At 33.0% G+C, this 14,310-nt stretch overlaps 2 protein-coding genes across 2 annotated transcripts in view; one reads left to right on the top strand and one right to left on the bottom strand.

Annotated features, from left to right (window-relative positions):
- The window catches only part of LOC127847295 (uncharacterized), a 248,008-nt gene that overhangs the window by 165,640 nt on the left and 68,058 nt on the right, over positions 1-14,310 (bottom strand). The window lies entirely within an intron of this gene.
- LOC127847285 (inversin-like) overlaps positions 1-14,310 on the top strand; it is a 178,446-nt gene that overhangs the window by 26,977 nt on the left and 137,159 nt on the right. The window lies entirely within an intron of this gene.

Below are 14,310 nucleotides of genomic sequence, written 5' to 3' on the forward strand. Positions count from 1 at the left end.
TCTTTCTATTATAATTAGCGTACATGAAATAATGAATTTCTTATTGAAATATTTTGTTTTTCATTGATATAATACAATGATTTTTTTTCTAAAAATTATAGTTCCAGCTTGCAAATAAGTTTGAAAACCCTACATTTTTTTTATGTTTTTTTTCTATTCTTTAAGTAAAAATATACCTGTGATTAAGGAATGCACAATTTGTGCAGCACAGCTCAATGTGTTCATCGCAAAACATTTTTAAGTTTTCTTCTTTATGGACATCACATTTCAGAAGAAAATCTTCCACCTTCTTGGCCACTGGCCATTTCTTTATGTGTTTCCTTCCAAAGGTGGCATGATTTGTAAACAACTGGCTGTGCAGGTTAATACAATTCCCACAGTAAAACTTCAAACATGATTCACAGTAGAAATCAGCCATTTTATCCAGTTTTTTGCCTTGACAGGCCGAGCACAAGAAGTCTTGGAAAATGTCAGATCCCTTGTCTAGAGTCGATTGTGAAAAGGTAGCCATTTTGCTGAATGAAATTTACAAACACAAACACAAGATCTTTTCACCTTAAATGTTTTGGTATTTTTTTAATGCTGGTTGACTTAATTTTAGAGCTGAACAAAAACACCCGTCTAGCTATGGTCCATAGTCTGTTAACATATCACACTACCACTATCAAACAAAGATAAAACTCCAGGCTGTTTGAAGGTTAAAACCTCAATAAACAAGGTAACTATGTAATCTCTAGGGTAAGATAAAACCATATCAATTACAGTTGGTTTATATCCGCGTACAAAAGGAAATATTTCAACTTAAGGCTGTGTTTAATCAATAAAGCAACGAGAATATTTGGTTTAAATCATGTAAACATGGGTATACACAGGAAACATTTTTAACAGACGATCACTTGAATGCCAAGTTAAAACTTCAATCTAGCTTAAATTAATGTTCGTTTCACAAAGAAATAATCCATTTACTGACACATTTATGAAATAAATGAAGACATTTAGGATCAGAGGACTATAAACAAATGTGACATGCCAAATAACAAAATTCAAGGCATGCGCTTTCAGAGACAAAGAGTTGTACGGTTTTCATTGGATACAGGAAAACCAAGTAACCCCTAGGGTGTGGCCAATTAAAACCCAAGGCATACATGCCATAAATTTTCAGACCAATTCCGGGACATTGAGTTAAATTTTCCGGGACTTTTGCCGATTTTCCGGGACATGTATAAAATGTAGCGATATTTATAGACATATGCATTTTTGGTACGTTTTTTGTGTGTTTCGCATCGTTAATTGCAAAAAGTTCGAAAGCCTATCCGAAATACACTTGATCTATTAACGTCAAATTAAACATTACTACTTTCGTTACTAGATACAAGCCACGTGTTTTCAGTGTAAGCGTTCTAAACATAGATGGTGACGTCACTGCGTTATTGTTATTAAGACCGGTGTATAACGCGTAGTTGTTGATACGCCTTTATTCATTTATAACATTTATATAATAAAAAATACAACAATACAGTACCGTTAGATCGTCAACTCAAATCAATTTACAATACATACAACCAATCACAATAAAACAAATACAACAAAACAGTACTGGTAGATTGTCAACTTAAAATCCGGACAGGATGACGTTTTTATATGCTTACTTTTTTACTCAACTTCTTTGTCGGTTAAACGTGCGAACATAAACTGCATTTAATTTTTTAATCAGCGATGTTGGACTTCAGATGTGTGAACAACTATCCTTTGCCCTTACGCAGCGGGAAATAATGACGTTGTAGATTAAAGTCAATTAACAAACACATTAAACAATGCCGCCTTTTCGGTTTGACCGCGAACATGAAACAATCGATATGATAACAGGACCCCTGTTAATTGATCGATTTTGACACGTAGCGTAGTCTGCCTATTCGGGTAGGCATTGTCATGGAGACGCTGCAGATATACACAGATTCGAGGTGCAGTTAAGCCTAAGATAAGGTACATGCATATATGGATTTTGTAAATTCCGGGACATTTGACAGATTTCCGGGACAGCGGGATAAGTTCTTCATTTCCGGGACTGTCCCGGACAATCCGGGACGTATGGCATGTATGCCCAAGGGCATGATTTGAACCAACCTGGTGGAGGACCAGCATGTTATGAAAAAACACCAACTATTTAAACCCTGACCATTTCAGTTTCATGGAAGAAAAGCGTTAAAGATATTTAGCTCCCTCTCGGCAATGTTTTTCAGTCGGAATACATATACCATACATGCAAATACTGGCTTGTCACATACTTGTTGTATATGGGGGTTAAATTAATTAAGGAACAACCAAAAAAAGCCCTTACAAACATATAAAAGCATGCACATACTGCCTTTTTCTGCAAAGGCAGACTTTGCAATTACAATTGTACTTGTCATTGAACATTTTTTAGAATATATTGAGTATATATATATATATATATATATATATATATATATATATATATATATATATATATATATATATATATATTATATATATATATATATATTATATATGTGCCCTTACATTTAATACCATCCATGTATATATGAAATAAACTACTCCTCCTCCTCCTGCTCATGTTGCTCCTGCTCCTCCTCCTCCTCTTTCATCATCTTCATCATTATCATCTTCAGAATTAACTTAAATCAACAAAGTTTTTGTTGACTATGTTACTGGCTATGTTACTATATATTTTTTTAAGTAGAATTTATAATAGTCAAATGACTGCATTAAGACAGGTAATGTTATATTATTATATTTTGCTACATACATTTTCTTTTGCTTTTCGTCAATTGAAATTTTGTTACGGTTCACGTGTTGTTCACAGTACTGTTAGCAGACGAGAAATATCTAGTTTATTTAGCTTTGTCTTTACAAGTAACTTTTAAGTCTAAGTTGCTGACTAAGACGTGGAGGAGAACGACTAATTATTTCATTCATAAGCAAACATTGGCACAAATCTACATTTAGACTTAATGAGACTTTAATTCCTGTAATCATTTTGTTAAATGTGCAAACATAAAAAAGGTTTTGTGGGGTATCATTTTGATCTTAATTAAAATATGAGGTTTACAGTTAATGTGATATTTAATGTTTGGGCAAGTGGCTTTACGTTTAGGGCAAGTAGATTTTCTTAATACTTGCCCGACAGGGCAAGTTGGTTTTTAGGTGAATGTTGATCGAGCCCTGGATTGGGGAAGTATCTTTTAATCTAATCCGTTGGTTACACATAATTTATTTCCGCTAATATTAAATATAATAATCAATTATAATTATACTCCCACAAAAGTAAACAAAAATAGTTAAAAAAGACTAATTATACAACAATCATATTTTATAATTAACTCTGCTGAACTGGTCTTAAAACTTTCTTTTTCAAATTGTTATCGAATCGTGTATATAAATTTTATATTTAAACAATCAAGGAGTTCTTATATCTTATAAATATTATTGCTAAATCGGTTGTTCAACAATAGCACACGTTCTACATCAGATTATTTAAGAACCAATACCACGTGTACTTAAATGCCTACCGGTAGTTTAAATAACCTTTTTCAGTGTAGGGTCAAGACATCTTTTATGCGTTAAGACAGTGGTCAGGGCTTAGGGACGATAAGTAACTGGTCAATTTCATTTAACAATATAAAATCAAGAAATTATTAAAATGATTGACATATCAGCAGGATTCAATACATTCTTTAAACGCGCTATACATGTATTAAAATTCAATAGTCTCGGCTATTATCCGGTGCCTACTTCATGCATTATCCGGTGCAAGCAATCGACAAATAAAATAGATGTTTTTTCTGCAAACTAAACCGTCACTCATCATGGCAATGATTTAACAATAATTATGCTGCCGTTTTCATCAGGAAACAAGCTCCGAAATTTGAATTTCATTGTTAGTATGGACCAATATCTGCATTTTAGTTCCGTTTCCACAGGTTTTGTGCGTAAACTGTTGAACAATATAGGTTCCCACTGCATAATGACGTTTTTATTACTGAGCACGAGTATACAAATTACTGAATGAATGTCTTAGTTGTTCCGTGGAATATTAGTTTGGTGAAAAATGTTCACGTGAAAAAGAGAATATTGAAATAAAAGAACACACTTACCACAAAACAGTCAATATATATCTGATATGATCCGGTGCCATTTTGGATATTATCCGAAAACGTTTAAATGTTTCCGATATTATCCGTATTGGTTAGGCACCATGATCATGCATGTACGATTTGAATCTAAATTTAGTTTTACGGATCATTTTAATTTCCTGCAACGATCTATTCATAGAACACACGAACACTTACTCCCATCCTAATAAAAAGACAAATGCTTCGGTTATTGTAGGAAAATATGTACGAAATATCTTCATCAAAATTGGCTCGTGGCGCTAATTTGTCTTTGATGCATTTTATAAAATTTATCTTCAATGTATAATTGTTCTTGCCTATTTTGTGTTATTGTAACATATTTGTATACCCCCTTCTTCGAAGAAGAGGAGGTATATTGTTTTTGGCCTGTCTGTCATTCTGTCCCAAAATTTTAACATTAGATAAAGTTTGATAACTTTTGCAATATTGAAGATAGCAACTTCATATTTGGCATGCATGTGAATCTCATGGAGCTGCACATTTTAAGTTGTGAAAAGTCAAGGTCAAGGTCATCCTTTATGGTCAAATGTCAAATATCATTGCATTTTTCTTTCCTAAAACTTTACTCTTCGTTAAAGTTTGGTCATAACGTTTTGAATATTGAAGATAGCAACTTGATATTTGGCATGCATGTTTATCTCATGAAGCTGCACATTTTGAGTGGTAAGAGGTCAAGTTCATCCTTCAAGGTCAAAAGTCTAAAATACAATCTAAGGGAAGTATTAAGCTTTAAAAGTGAGATCATTTCCAAACTTGTCAAATGATGTATTGAAATTTTATTTCAAAGCGGCGCAATAGGAGGCATTGTGTTTCTGGCGAGCACATCTCTTGTTATCAATATATTACAATGTTTTCTTGTATATTTAATATCAGAGGGCAAGGATCTAATAAGTTTCAATTACTTTTTGTATTAAGTTACGTCTGACCTCCACCTTTTTGTAAAATAACTTAAACAAGATCATGTGTTTGTGAAACACTATGCCCCCCCATATATATATATATATATATATATATATATATATATATATATATATATATATATATATATATATATATATATATATATATATATATATATTATAAGAGTTACATTTTGGCAGAGTCTGAAAGAGAAGATAAATAAAAACACACTTAAAATGATATAAAATCATTTTATTTAAAAGTTTTTTATTGGAATCTCAAACGTTTGGGTTAAATCATAATGAGATATATTATATATTAGAGTACAGCTATACATCAGCATATGGTTTGTACAAAAATAATACTTTATTTAAATCAATGAAGGCATTAACATTGTCAAGGGATATAGTTTCTGTTTTCCACCTGCACAACGTTATTTGACATTGTAGCTGTATATTATTGATAACAATTTATTGATTTTATATCGACTTGTTCAACTTATTTCATGCCAGGGTCAGAATGATGTTAATAATTGACATCACCCCAGTGTATTTAAAACACCCTGTATGGATTGAAGGGACCACAGGCACATTGTTAATCTTATCTCAATTTCATTCATGTCACTACAATCAATAATTTAATTGGAAAAGCACAAGTTCTATTTACATGTCCATTTTTATTGCCACGAGAATGGTTTTGCTGAATAGATTTGACTAATTTAAATGCGTATAACAAGCCATAAATTATTCTTTGATATAATTTCAATGCTTTTAATAAAAAAACAATAATTTCAATAACCCAGTGAAATCCTTTACGTCAAATGGTCCGGATCAAATAACCACATGCTTTGATTTTCAAAAGTGTTCATTATCTACACTTATGGTGTGACAGAAATATCAATATGATATTTGAGAACTGTTGGGACAGCCATTCTAATCGACATTTAAATTAATGATCAATATAATGTATTTTCAAATAATTGCCTTGTAGAATTCTTTATGCAATTTTCATTTTAGGCAACTTAGATCGAAACGTGTTGTATTACTTGAATTGCACATTTTTACATAATAAACCTACATACAAAATAGCCCAAGTATTTGAAAAGAATCAAATCTACATGTGCGGTATGTGTATGCAGTCAGCAATTAGGAAATGCCCTTCACATCTAATTGTTATTCCCCGCCATAGACGGAGGGATATTGTTTTGGCGTTGTCTGTCTGTCTTTCTGTCCGTCCGTCCAGCACTGTTGTGTCTGGAGCCATATCTTGAAAGTGCTTTGGCGTATTTCATTGAAACTTGGTATGAGTATATATTTGGATAAGAGGATGATGCATGCGAAATGGCATTGTACACCATCTGTTAATAACGGAGTTATGCCCTTTGTATCTTGAATGAAATGCGTTTTAATATAAGCTAAGAGGTTTATCTCCATTAGCACATGAGCCAGAGTCATGAAACTTGCCAAAGTTGTTCTCAATCATCTGGTGGTGCTTCACATTCAACACCCATAATCCTAGGGGCTAAGGTCAAGGTCACACATTGAGGTCAGAGGTTACAAATTTGATTAATTATTCATTATTTAGTCATTCCTTAACTATGCATTAAGGGATTCTGTAATAACTGTCCACAATTGTTCTCCATTATCTACCTGAGTGTCAAATATAAGATCCATGATGATAGGGCTAATTTGGCGGGGGATATCAATTCAATGAATTTGCTGGTTTGTTTTGAAAGTTTAGTTTAATTTTAAAAAACAATAATACCGTTGATTCGGGTTTGCTTCAACTCGCTTGGCTGGAATTTCTGAATTGCTCGAAGATTCCTCGAAGGATAAATTTTGTATTTCTTTATACTCATATTTTTGTGTATGGCTTGAAATATTGAGGGTAACATTTCCTGATGGCTGCATGTGATCTACTTTTAAGTCAGACATAAATAATCAAATTTAACTCCTACAATATTAAGTTTAAATTCCAGACAAGGAGTAATATTTTTTCCATTTGTTTTTTTAAATCTATAATTATGCCTCCCTTCGAAGAAGAGGGGGTATTTTGTTTTGCTCATGTCGGTAGGTCGGTCGGTCCGTCCGTCCACCAGATGGTTTCCGGATGATAACTCAAGAACGCTGACTCTATATAGTAAAATGGTTTCCTGATAATAACTCAAGAACACTTACGCCTAGGTTTATACAACTTCATAGGTACATTGATCATGACTGGCAGATGACCCCTATTGATTTTCAGGTCACTAGGTCAAAGGTCAAGGTCACGGTGACTCGAAACAGTAAAATGGTTTCCGGAAGATAACTCAAGAAAGCTTAGGCATAGCATCATGAAACTTCATAGAAACATTGATGGCAGATGACCCCTATTGATGTTCAGGTCACTAGGTCAAAGGTCAAGGTCACAGTGACTCGAAACAGTAAATGGTTTCCAGATGATGACTCAAGAAAGCTTAGGCCTAGAATCATGAAACTTCATAGAAACATTGATCATGACTGGCGGATGACCCCTATTGATGTTCAGGTCACTAGGTCAAAGGTCAAGGTCACAGTGACTCAAAACAATAAAATGGTTTTCTGATGATAACTCAAGAATGCTTAGGCCTAGGATCATGAAACTTCATAGGAACATTGATCATGACCGGCAGATGACCCCTATTGATTTTCAGGTCACTTGATCAAAGGTCAAGGTCACAGTGAGTCGAAACAGTAAAATGGTTTCCTGATGATAACTCAAGAACGCTTAGGTCTAGGATCATGAAACTTCATAGGAACATTGATCATGACTGGCAGATTACCCCTATTGATTTTCAGGTCACTAGGTCAAAGGTCAAGGTCACAGTGACCTTGCTGCCACAACAACGGACAGCACATATGGGGGGTATGCATGTTTTACAAACAGCCCTTGTTATCCAATGAAATGCCTTTATAATATTAAAAAATTAATCTGTTTACCCATCCACTACAAAATTTTCTGAAAAAAAAAACGAATACTCATGTAACATACAGCTACAGTGAAGAGGACTATAAAACCAACTGTTTAAAAACAGAGATGTATTATTACTGTTCATTATGTTCATTTGCCAGGCGTTTTCTATTAAATTTCATGGTTCCAGTCTTTTCAAATATATAGCTGGAGTGAAACCTTCTTAACACCAGAAGTCACATTTTGTTTCCAATCACCATGAGGCTTACTCAAAACATTTGTTCTTATGATATCATGGCTGAGTTGTAAGGTGTCTATGGAAACTGCACAAAAACTGCTCAGCTACAGGTATCGGTTTAGTGGCGTAGGACCTTTGATCCTCTTGTTAGATTATTGCCATTTGCATACTTAATATTTAAATGTCGTCCTGAGCCAATCTTAAAAACTGTAAAAAGTATCTATTATATTTTATGAATATTTAAACAAACTAGTAATTCCCTCGAACATAGCAGCACCAGGGAGAATATTTCAGGTATAACAAGGACAGTTTTATTCCTTTTCAAGTTCTCATCTATTTAATACTTTGCTTTGTTAGTTCATTTTCTTAGAAAATTTCGTTAATTAAAGCTAGTTCGAGGTCCTTACTTGGCTTTAAAGGGGTGTACAATAAAAAATGCTATCTGTTTATAACCATATTATCAAGTTAATTAAAACCAACTATTCTTGTTGTAAAATTGTTTTTTGTGCCCTCGACCACTACCTTAACCCTTTAAAGAGGGTACGACAAACACAAAGTTGTTGTCACCTGCAGAAAATTTATTTGATGTTGCAGCTGTCTGTAATTGCTAACAATTTATCGATTTAATATAGATTCGTCAATTGTTTGACATGCCATGATCAGCCAAAAAATTATTTTTGACATCTCCCCTGTGTATTTAAAACACACTCTATTAATTGAAGGGCCCTTGGGACGTTGAATAACTAATCTCAATTTCAATGATGACTCTGAAATCAAGGTTTAAATCGTAAAAGGGCAATAACAGTTATATGTAAATATTCCTCTTTAGTACTGGTACAACATTGGTTTTTACTGAATTGATTCTTTATGTTGAAAAAATGATTTGACAAAGTTTAATGTAAATAAAAAATCCTTAATTATTCTATGTCCAATTACACTGTTTGAAATCTATATACAACACAAAAGCTTTGCTCAAAACAGAAATTTTCCTTCCCAGTGAATTCATTTACGTCCAATGGTCCCGATCGAATAACCTCATGCTTTGGTCTTCAACTATGTTCATTATGTACACTGAATTTGTTGAAGCAATATCAATAGGATATTTTGAAATAGTTGGGAGATAATTATTCCTATTCTTACTCGCATTTAAGATTTATGATCAACAGATTACATTTTATAATAACTGCCTTGTATATAAGTCTTTAAGCATTTGTCGTGTCAGACAATTTAAGTTGAAAACCATTGAAGTGCTTTCATTATATTTGTACAATAAAATTATTCATGCAAAATAGCCCAATTATTGAAAAAGAATCAAATTACAAGTATAGCTGTCGTGTATATGTTAAGCAATGTTGAAATGCCGTTTACATCTAATTACATAAACTTAAAGCAGTAGTCCAGATATGTTAAACGTTTATGTTATTTTAACTCAATATTTTTTTTTAAATCATAGCATTTTAAAGATTTTAAGCACAAATAGGGACCTGAATAATTTTTGAAAGAAGTGCTGTAAAAGAAGCTATTAATATTGATCAATTTTCAGATGGCAGGCTTCAAAAAAAAGCGTACCAAGATGATCGGCTAAGTAACTTCTCAAACCCCATAATATACTACATATTTGTGTTTGTCTTTAGTACAGCAAATATTGAATTCATGCAATGCACATAAATATCATTCACATAGGTCCCCCCCCCGGGGAAACAGGTTAATGAACTTCATTAATTTATTCATGAACTTCATGAATTTGCTTCATGAACTTTATGAAACAGTTCATGAATGGATAAAATATTCATGAATAACACATAAGAATTCACGAACTTTAAGTTCATGAACTTGAAACAGGTTCATGAACTTCAAGAATGTATTAATGAACTTTATGAACTTCACGAACTTACGTCATGAACTTCATGAACCAGTTCAAGAATGGACAAAATATTCATGAATAACACAAGTATTTATGAACTCGAAGTTCACAAACTTGAAACATGTTCATGGAATTATTCATCAACTTAATACATTTCATGAACTGGTTCATGAACATATAAAATAAAGCATGAATTTCAATAAATATTCATGAACTTCAAGTTCATGAACTCACAGTTCATGAATAGAAGTCCAGAATTCTTGAAGCCAAACAGTCTGATATTCATATCGTTCAGACTATTTCTGACATATATATAAGCTTAAACTTTTTGGTTCATGAACCTTAAAGGGGCTTGTTCACACGTAAATTGCATTTTTTTGAAGTTTTTCATTTTATGCTTTAAATTCATAAATTTAAACATCGCAAATAACGTGCTCCAGTATAAAACAAAAATAAAGTCAAAATAAGAAAGAAAAAAGTAAGCCGCACCAAGGCTCGAACCACTTACCCTTGGATCGGTTTTGTCCCCGACTAAATATAGATTTTACATATAAATTTACACTCTGGATCAGCAGACGATTTATTTCATAAATCAATCTCTGGGTTAATAGTCGCCATCTTTCGAACTACTTTCAAAAGTACAACAACAACAATAACAGTAGAAGACAATTTTAATTGCGAAAAGTTGAAAAATTGAGTACATGTGTCACGGTTGTTGAGTGGAATAGTGTTATTTTCAACTGTGTACGAAGCATGTGAACTGGTAGTGGAATAACCGAATTGTTGGTGGAAATGGATTTTAGAAATATATCTAATAATTTATCATTTTTCATGTCATGATCGTGTAGAATTATCATCAGCATCATATCTGTGGAACATTGCAATATTCAAAATACAAGTGTTTCATAGCTATGGTGCTTTTGACATAGTTCACTAACCATCAAGACTGAAATGATTCATGCACACCAGGGATGTATAAATACATCCCTGATGCACACAGGTAAAGTAAATAATTGAATTTGTGCAGCATGTTTATTTTTTACAAATTATTATTTAATTTAACCAATTTATTTTAGATAGATTGCACTGAAACTCAAAGTCTAAAGCTTAGTAAGACACTTAAGCCAGTTTTCTGAGAAGAAACAATACTTGTTCAGGGTATAGCAGGCTCATGCGGCCTCTGGTTTATTTATTTGGCCTCGGCCTTTAACCTGGGTCGCTTTGATTTCAGGTGTTTATCCCCCATATCAACAAGGCTTTCTTGACCCTATATGTACGTATTCATATTGTTTAAAGATTTTGAGAACCCTCGCTCAGTACCAGTGGGGATAAAACAGGGACCCTCTTATAGCTAGATGAATGCATCAAATATGCCAGCAACACTTTATAATCAATAACTTTATAATTGATGATTCTGTTCTTTTAACTACATTACTAATTTACCAAAACAATGTGAAACACATTTTTATGCTCCCAAAGGAGGGCATATAGTGATCGCACTGTCCTTCTGTCTATCCGTCACACTTAACATTTTTGTTTCGAAAAAATGCTCATAACGTCTATGTCGCTTCGGATGTAACATTCATATTTGGTATGCATGTGTATATGGACAAGGCCTTCCCATACACACACAAATTTTGACCCCTTTGACCTTGAACTTAGGGTCGGCGTTTAGGTTTTGAAAAATGCTCATAACTTCTATCAAAGCGTTTGTCGGGGGCGTATGTCATCCTACGGAGACAGCTCTTGTTTTTGCTACTGTCCTCTGCACAAACCATGATCTATCTGCATATATGCATCCAACCAAATCAGTAAAACTATTTGTCACTTAATTACAGTAAACTTATTGCATGTTAACTTTTCAACAATATATATTTATATATATATATAATTATATATAACAGATCTTGAAAAAAAAACACATCAAACTTCAAATTGTTTAAGTAAATTATAGGCTTTAATTGGTATTGTGACATTGACAACACTCATGCATGCGACTATACAATTATACAACTATGGAACACATTATTTATGAGAAATTCCAATACATCAACATAACATCTCAGATTTAAGGCAGATAATCTAGTGCTTTTTTGCTGCCATTTTTACTATTACACATTTTTTCATTTTATGTTATGATGCATTGATCTTGTTTCTAAATTAACCAAGCAATCATGTTAAAATTTTGAAGAAAGATGTTGTCTGATACATATTGAAAATATAATCACTACAACTTGAACAAAATTCAGTTGAATACTGTGACCAACGAAGATTTGCCAAAGAGCAATTCAGATCATGATTTAAATTAAATACAAGTAATATGAAAGTCTGCCTATTGGATCCCAGTTATGACTTATTTGTCAAATCTGCACATTATTTGCCCTTGGCCATGTAGAATTGGGGACTAAATACCATCAAGACATGTAAAAAGGAGCAGGGTATAGCACGCTGCTATTGATCTCTTGAGCTTTCACATGAATTTTACGGGTAATTTTCATACAACAAATGATATTATATAGTGTAATGATAAAGCATTATGAGCACAAATTATATCTCTTACTAGTGGTGCAAAAATCAATTAAGTGTCACATTTCAAAAGAAAATTTATATAAAAAGGTATTATTAATTGTTAAAACGTTATAAAAGGTTATTTCAATTCACTTAAGCATTTAATTACAAGAACAAGTGCATTTTATGTCCATTGCAATACATGTAACAGTATTAGCATTGTATTTATCAGTTTTGGCCAAAATAGTAATCCCTAATTAACATATGGGAATAGCGCAGGCTTATTTGGGACGACACTTGACACACATGCATGAACAATTAATTTTCCGTAACCAGACTCAATTGTGGATCCAATTAACAGCCTCTATACAGAGTATGCCCTCAAAATGTCTATGATATTAGCTAGATTGTTTGGTATATGTAAAATTAATTAAATTTACATTGCGTGGTGGGTATGGCGTCTGCCTAGCGACCAATCAATGAATTTAACACAAACACATCAGAAAATGATGGAGACAAATTCCTCTCTTTTTTTAAACAAAATACGAAAATCCAAAAACTAACATGTCCACAAAAAAGGCTTTTTTTAATCACAAAATTTCATGCTTTAATGATTTAACAGTAGTTCATTTTCCAATGATGAACAAATCTATGTGCATGTTATTTTGAAATTAACCATGGTTTTCATAAATCAATGGTCAACCTTTTAAACAACTGGTCGAAGGACGTACAATGTTTTAAGCCTTGTTCGGAGATCACTCGGCAACAAACATTTGTATAAAGTGGCATCCCAGATAAGCCTGTGCAGTCCGCTCAGATTAATCGGGGAGAGACCTTCCGCTTTTATGGAATTTTTCGTTAAAAGAAAGTTCTATGTAGACGAAACCCAAATTAATCATAAAGTGTTTTTACTGATAAGTCTGTGCAGACTGCTCTGTATAATCACTATCTAGCATTTAGCCCAGGACGTACCATGTACTGAAGAATGTTGTTTTCTCTACAGGTGAACTCCAATCCAGTGTGCGGCGTACGGTGGATACGTCAACTTTATGTCAGTACTCCTGGAGCACAAAGCAGACCCTAACGCCAATGCCTGTGAGGTAAGAACCGAGTGTCAGTACTCTAGGACCTGTTAGCTCAAAACTTTAACCAGCCGTTGAAGTTTTGGATCAAGTTATAGCTGCGATTAAATTGTAAACCCTTTTATGTATGTATTACAGAAACAAAATGTGTATGTTCAATAATTTTTACATGTTTGATAATTGTATTGATTTTACAATGAATTTTATTATAAGTGTTTATAGTAAAAAAACTGTAACATCAAGTGGTCGTTAAACATTTGAGTAACCATGACCTGGAGCAAAAGGCTGATCTTAATGCAAAAAACTGTGTGGAAAACTAGTGAGAAACCTTACAAGCTTACTGAAAAATGTGGCGTGTCACTTTCTTTCCAAGACACGTTATAGGCTTTTAAAATATGGTGTTTTTTACGTGGTTTTTAATATATCAGGCTTGTAGCTGAAGTTTTATATTCATTTTGTGAATTGATCACACACAGAAAATGTTAATCTCCATCATGATCTAACTTAATTTGGTTTAAACTTTAAACAAATGGTGATCATAATAAGACAGATAGGATGATAACATCTGCATTTGCCCCTGATTATTGATTAAAGATCTAAAGTGCTTTGAGTATA

Source organism: Dreissena polymorpha, chromosome 10 (genome assembly GCF_020536995.1).
Source record: "Dreissena polymorpha isolate Duluth1 chromosome 10, UMN_Dpol_1.0, whole genome shotgun sequence".
Lineage (NCBI taxonomy): Eukaryota > Metazoa > Mollusca > Bivalvia > Myida > Dreissenidae > Dreissena > Dreissena polymorpha.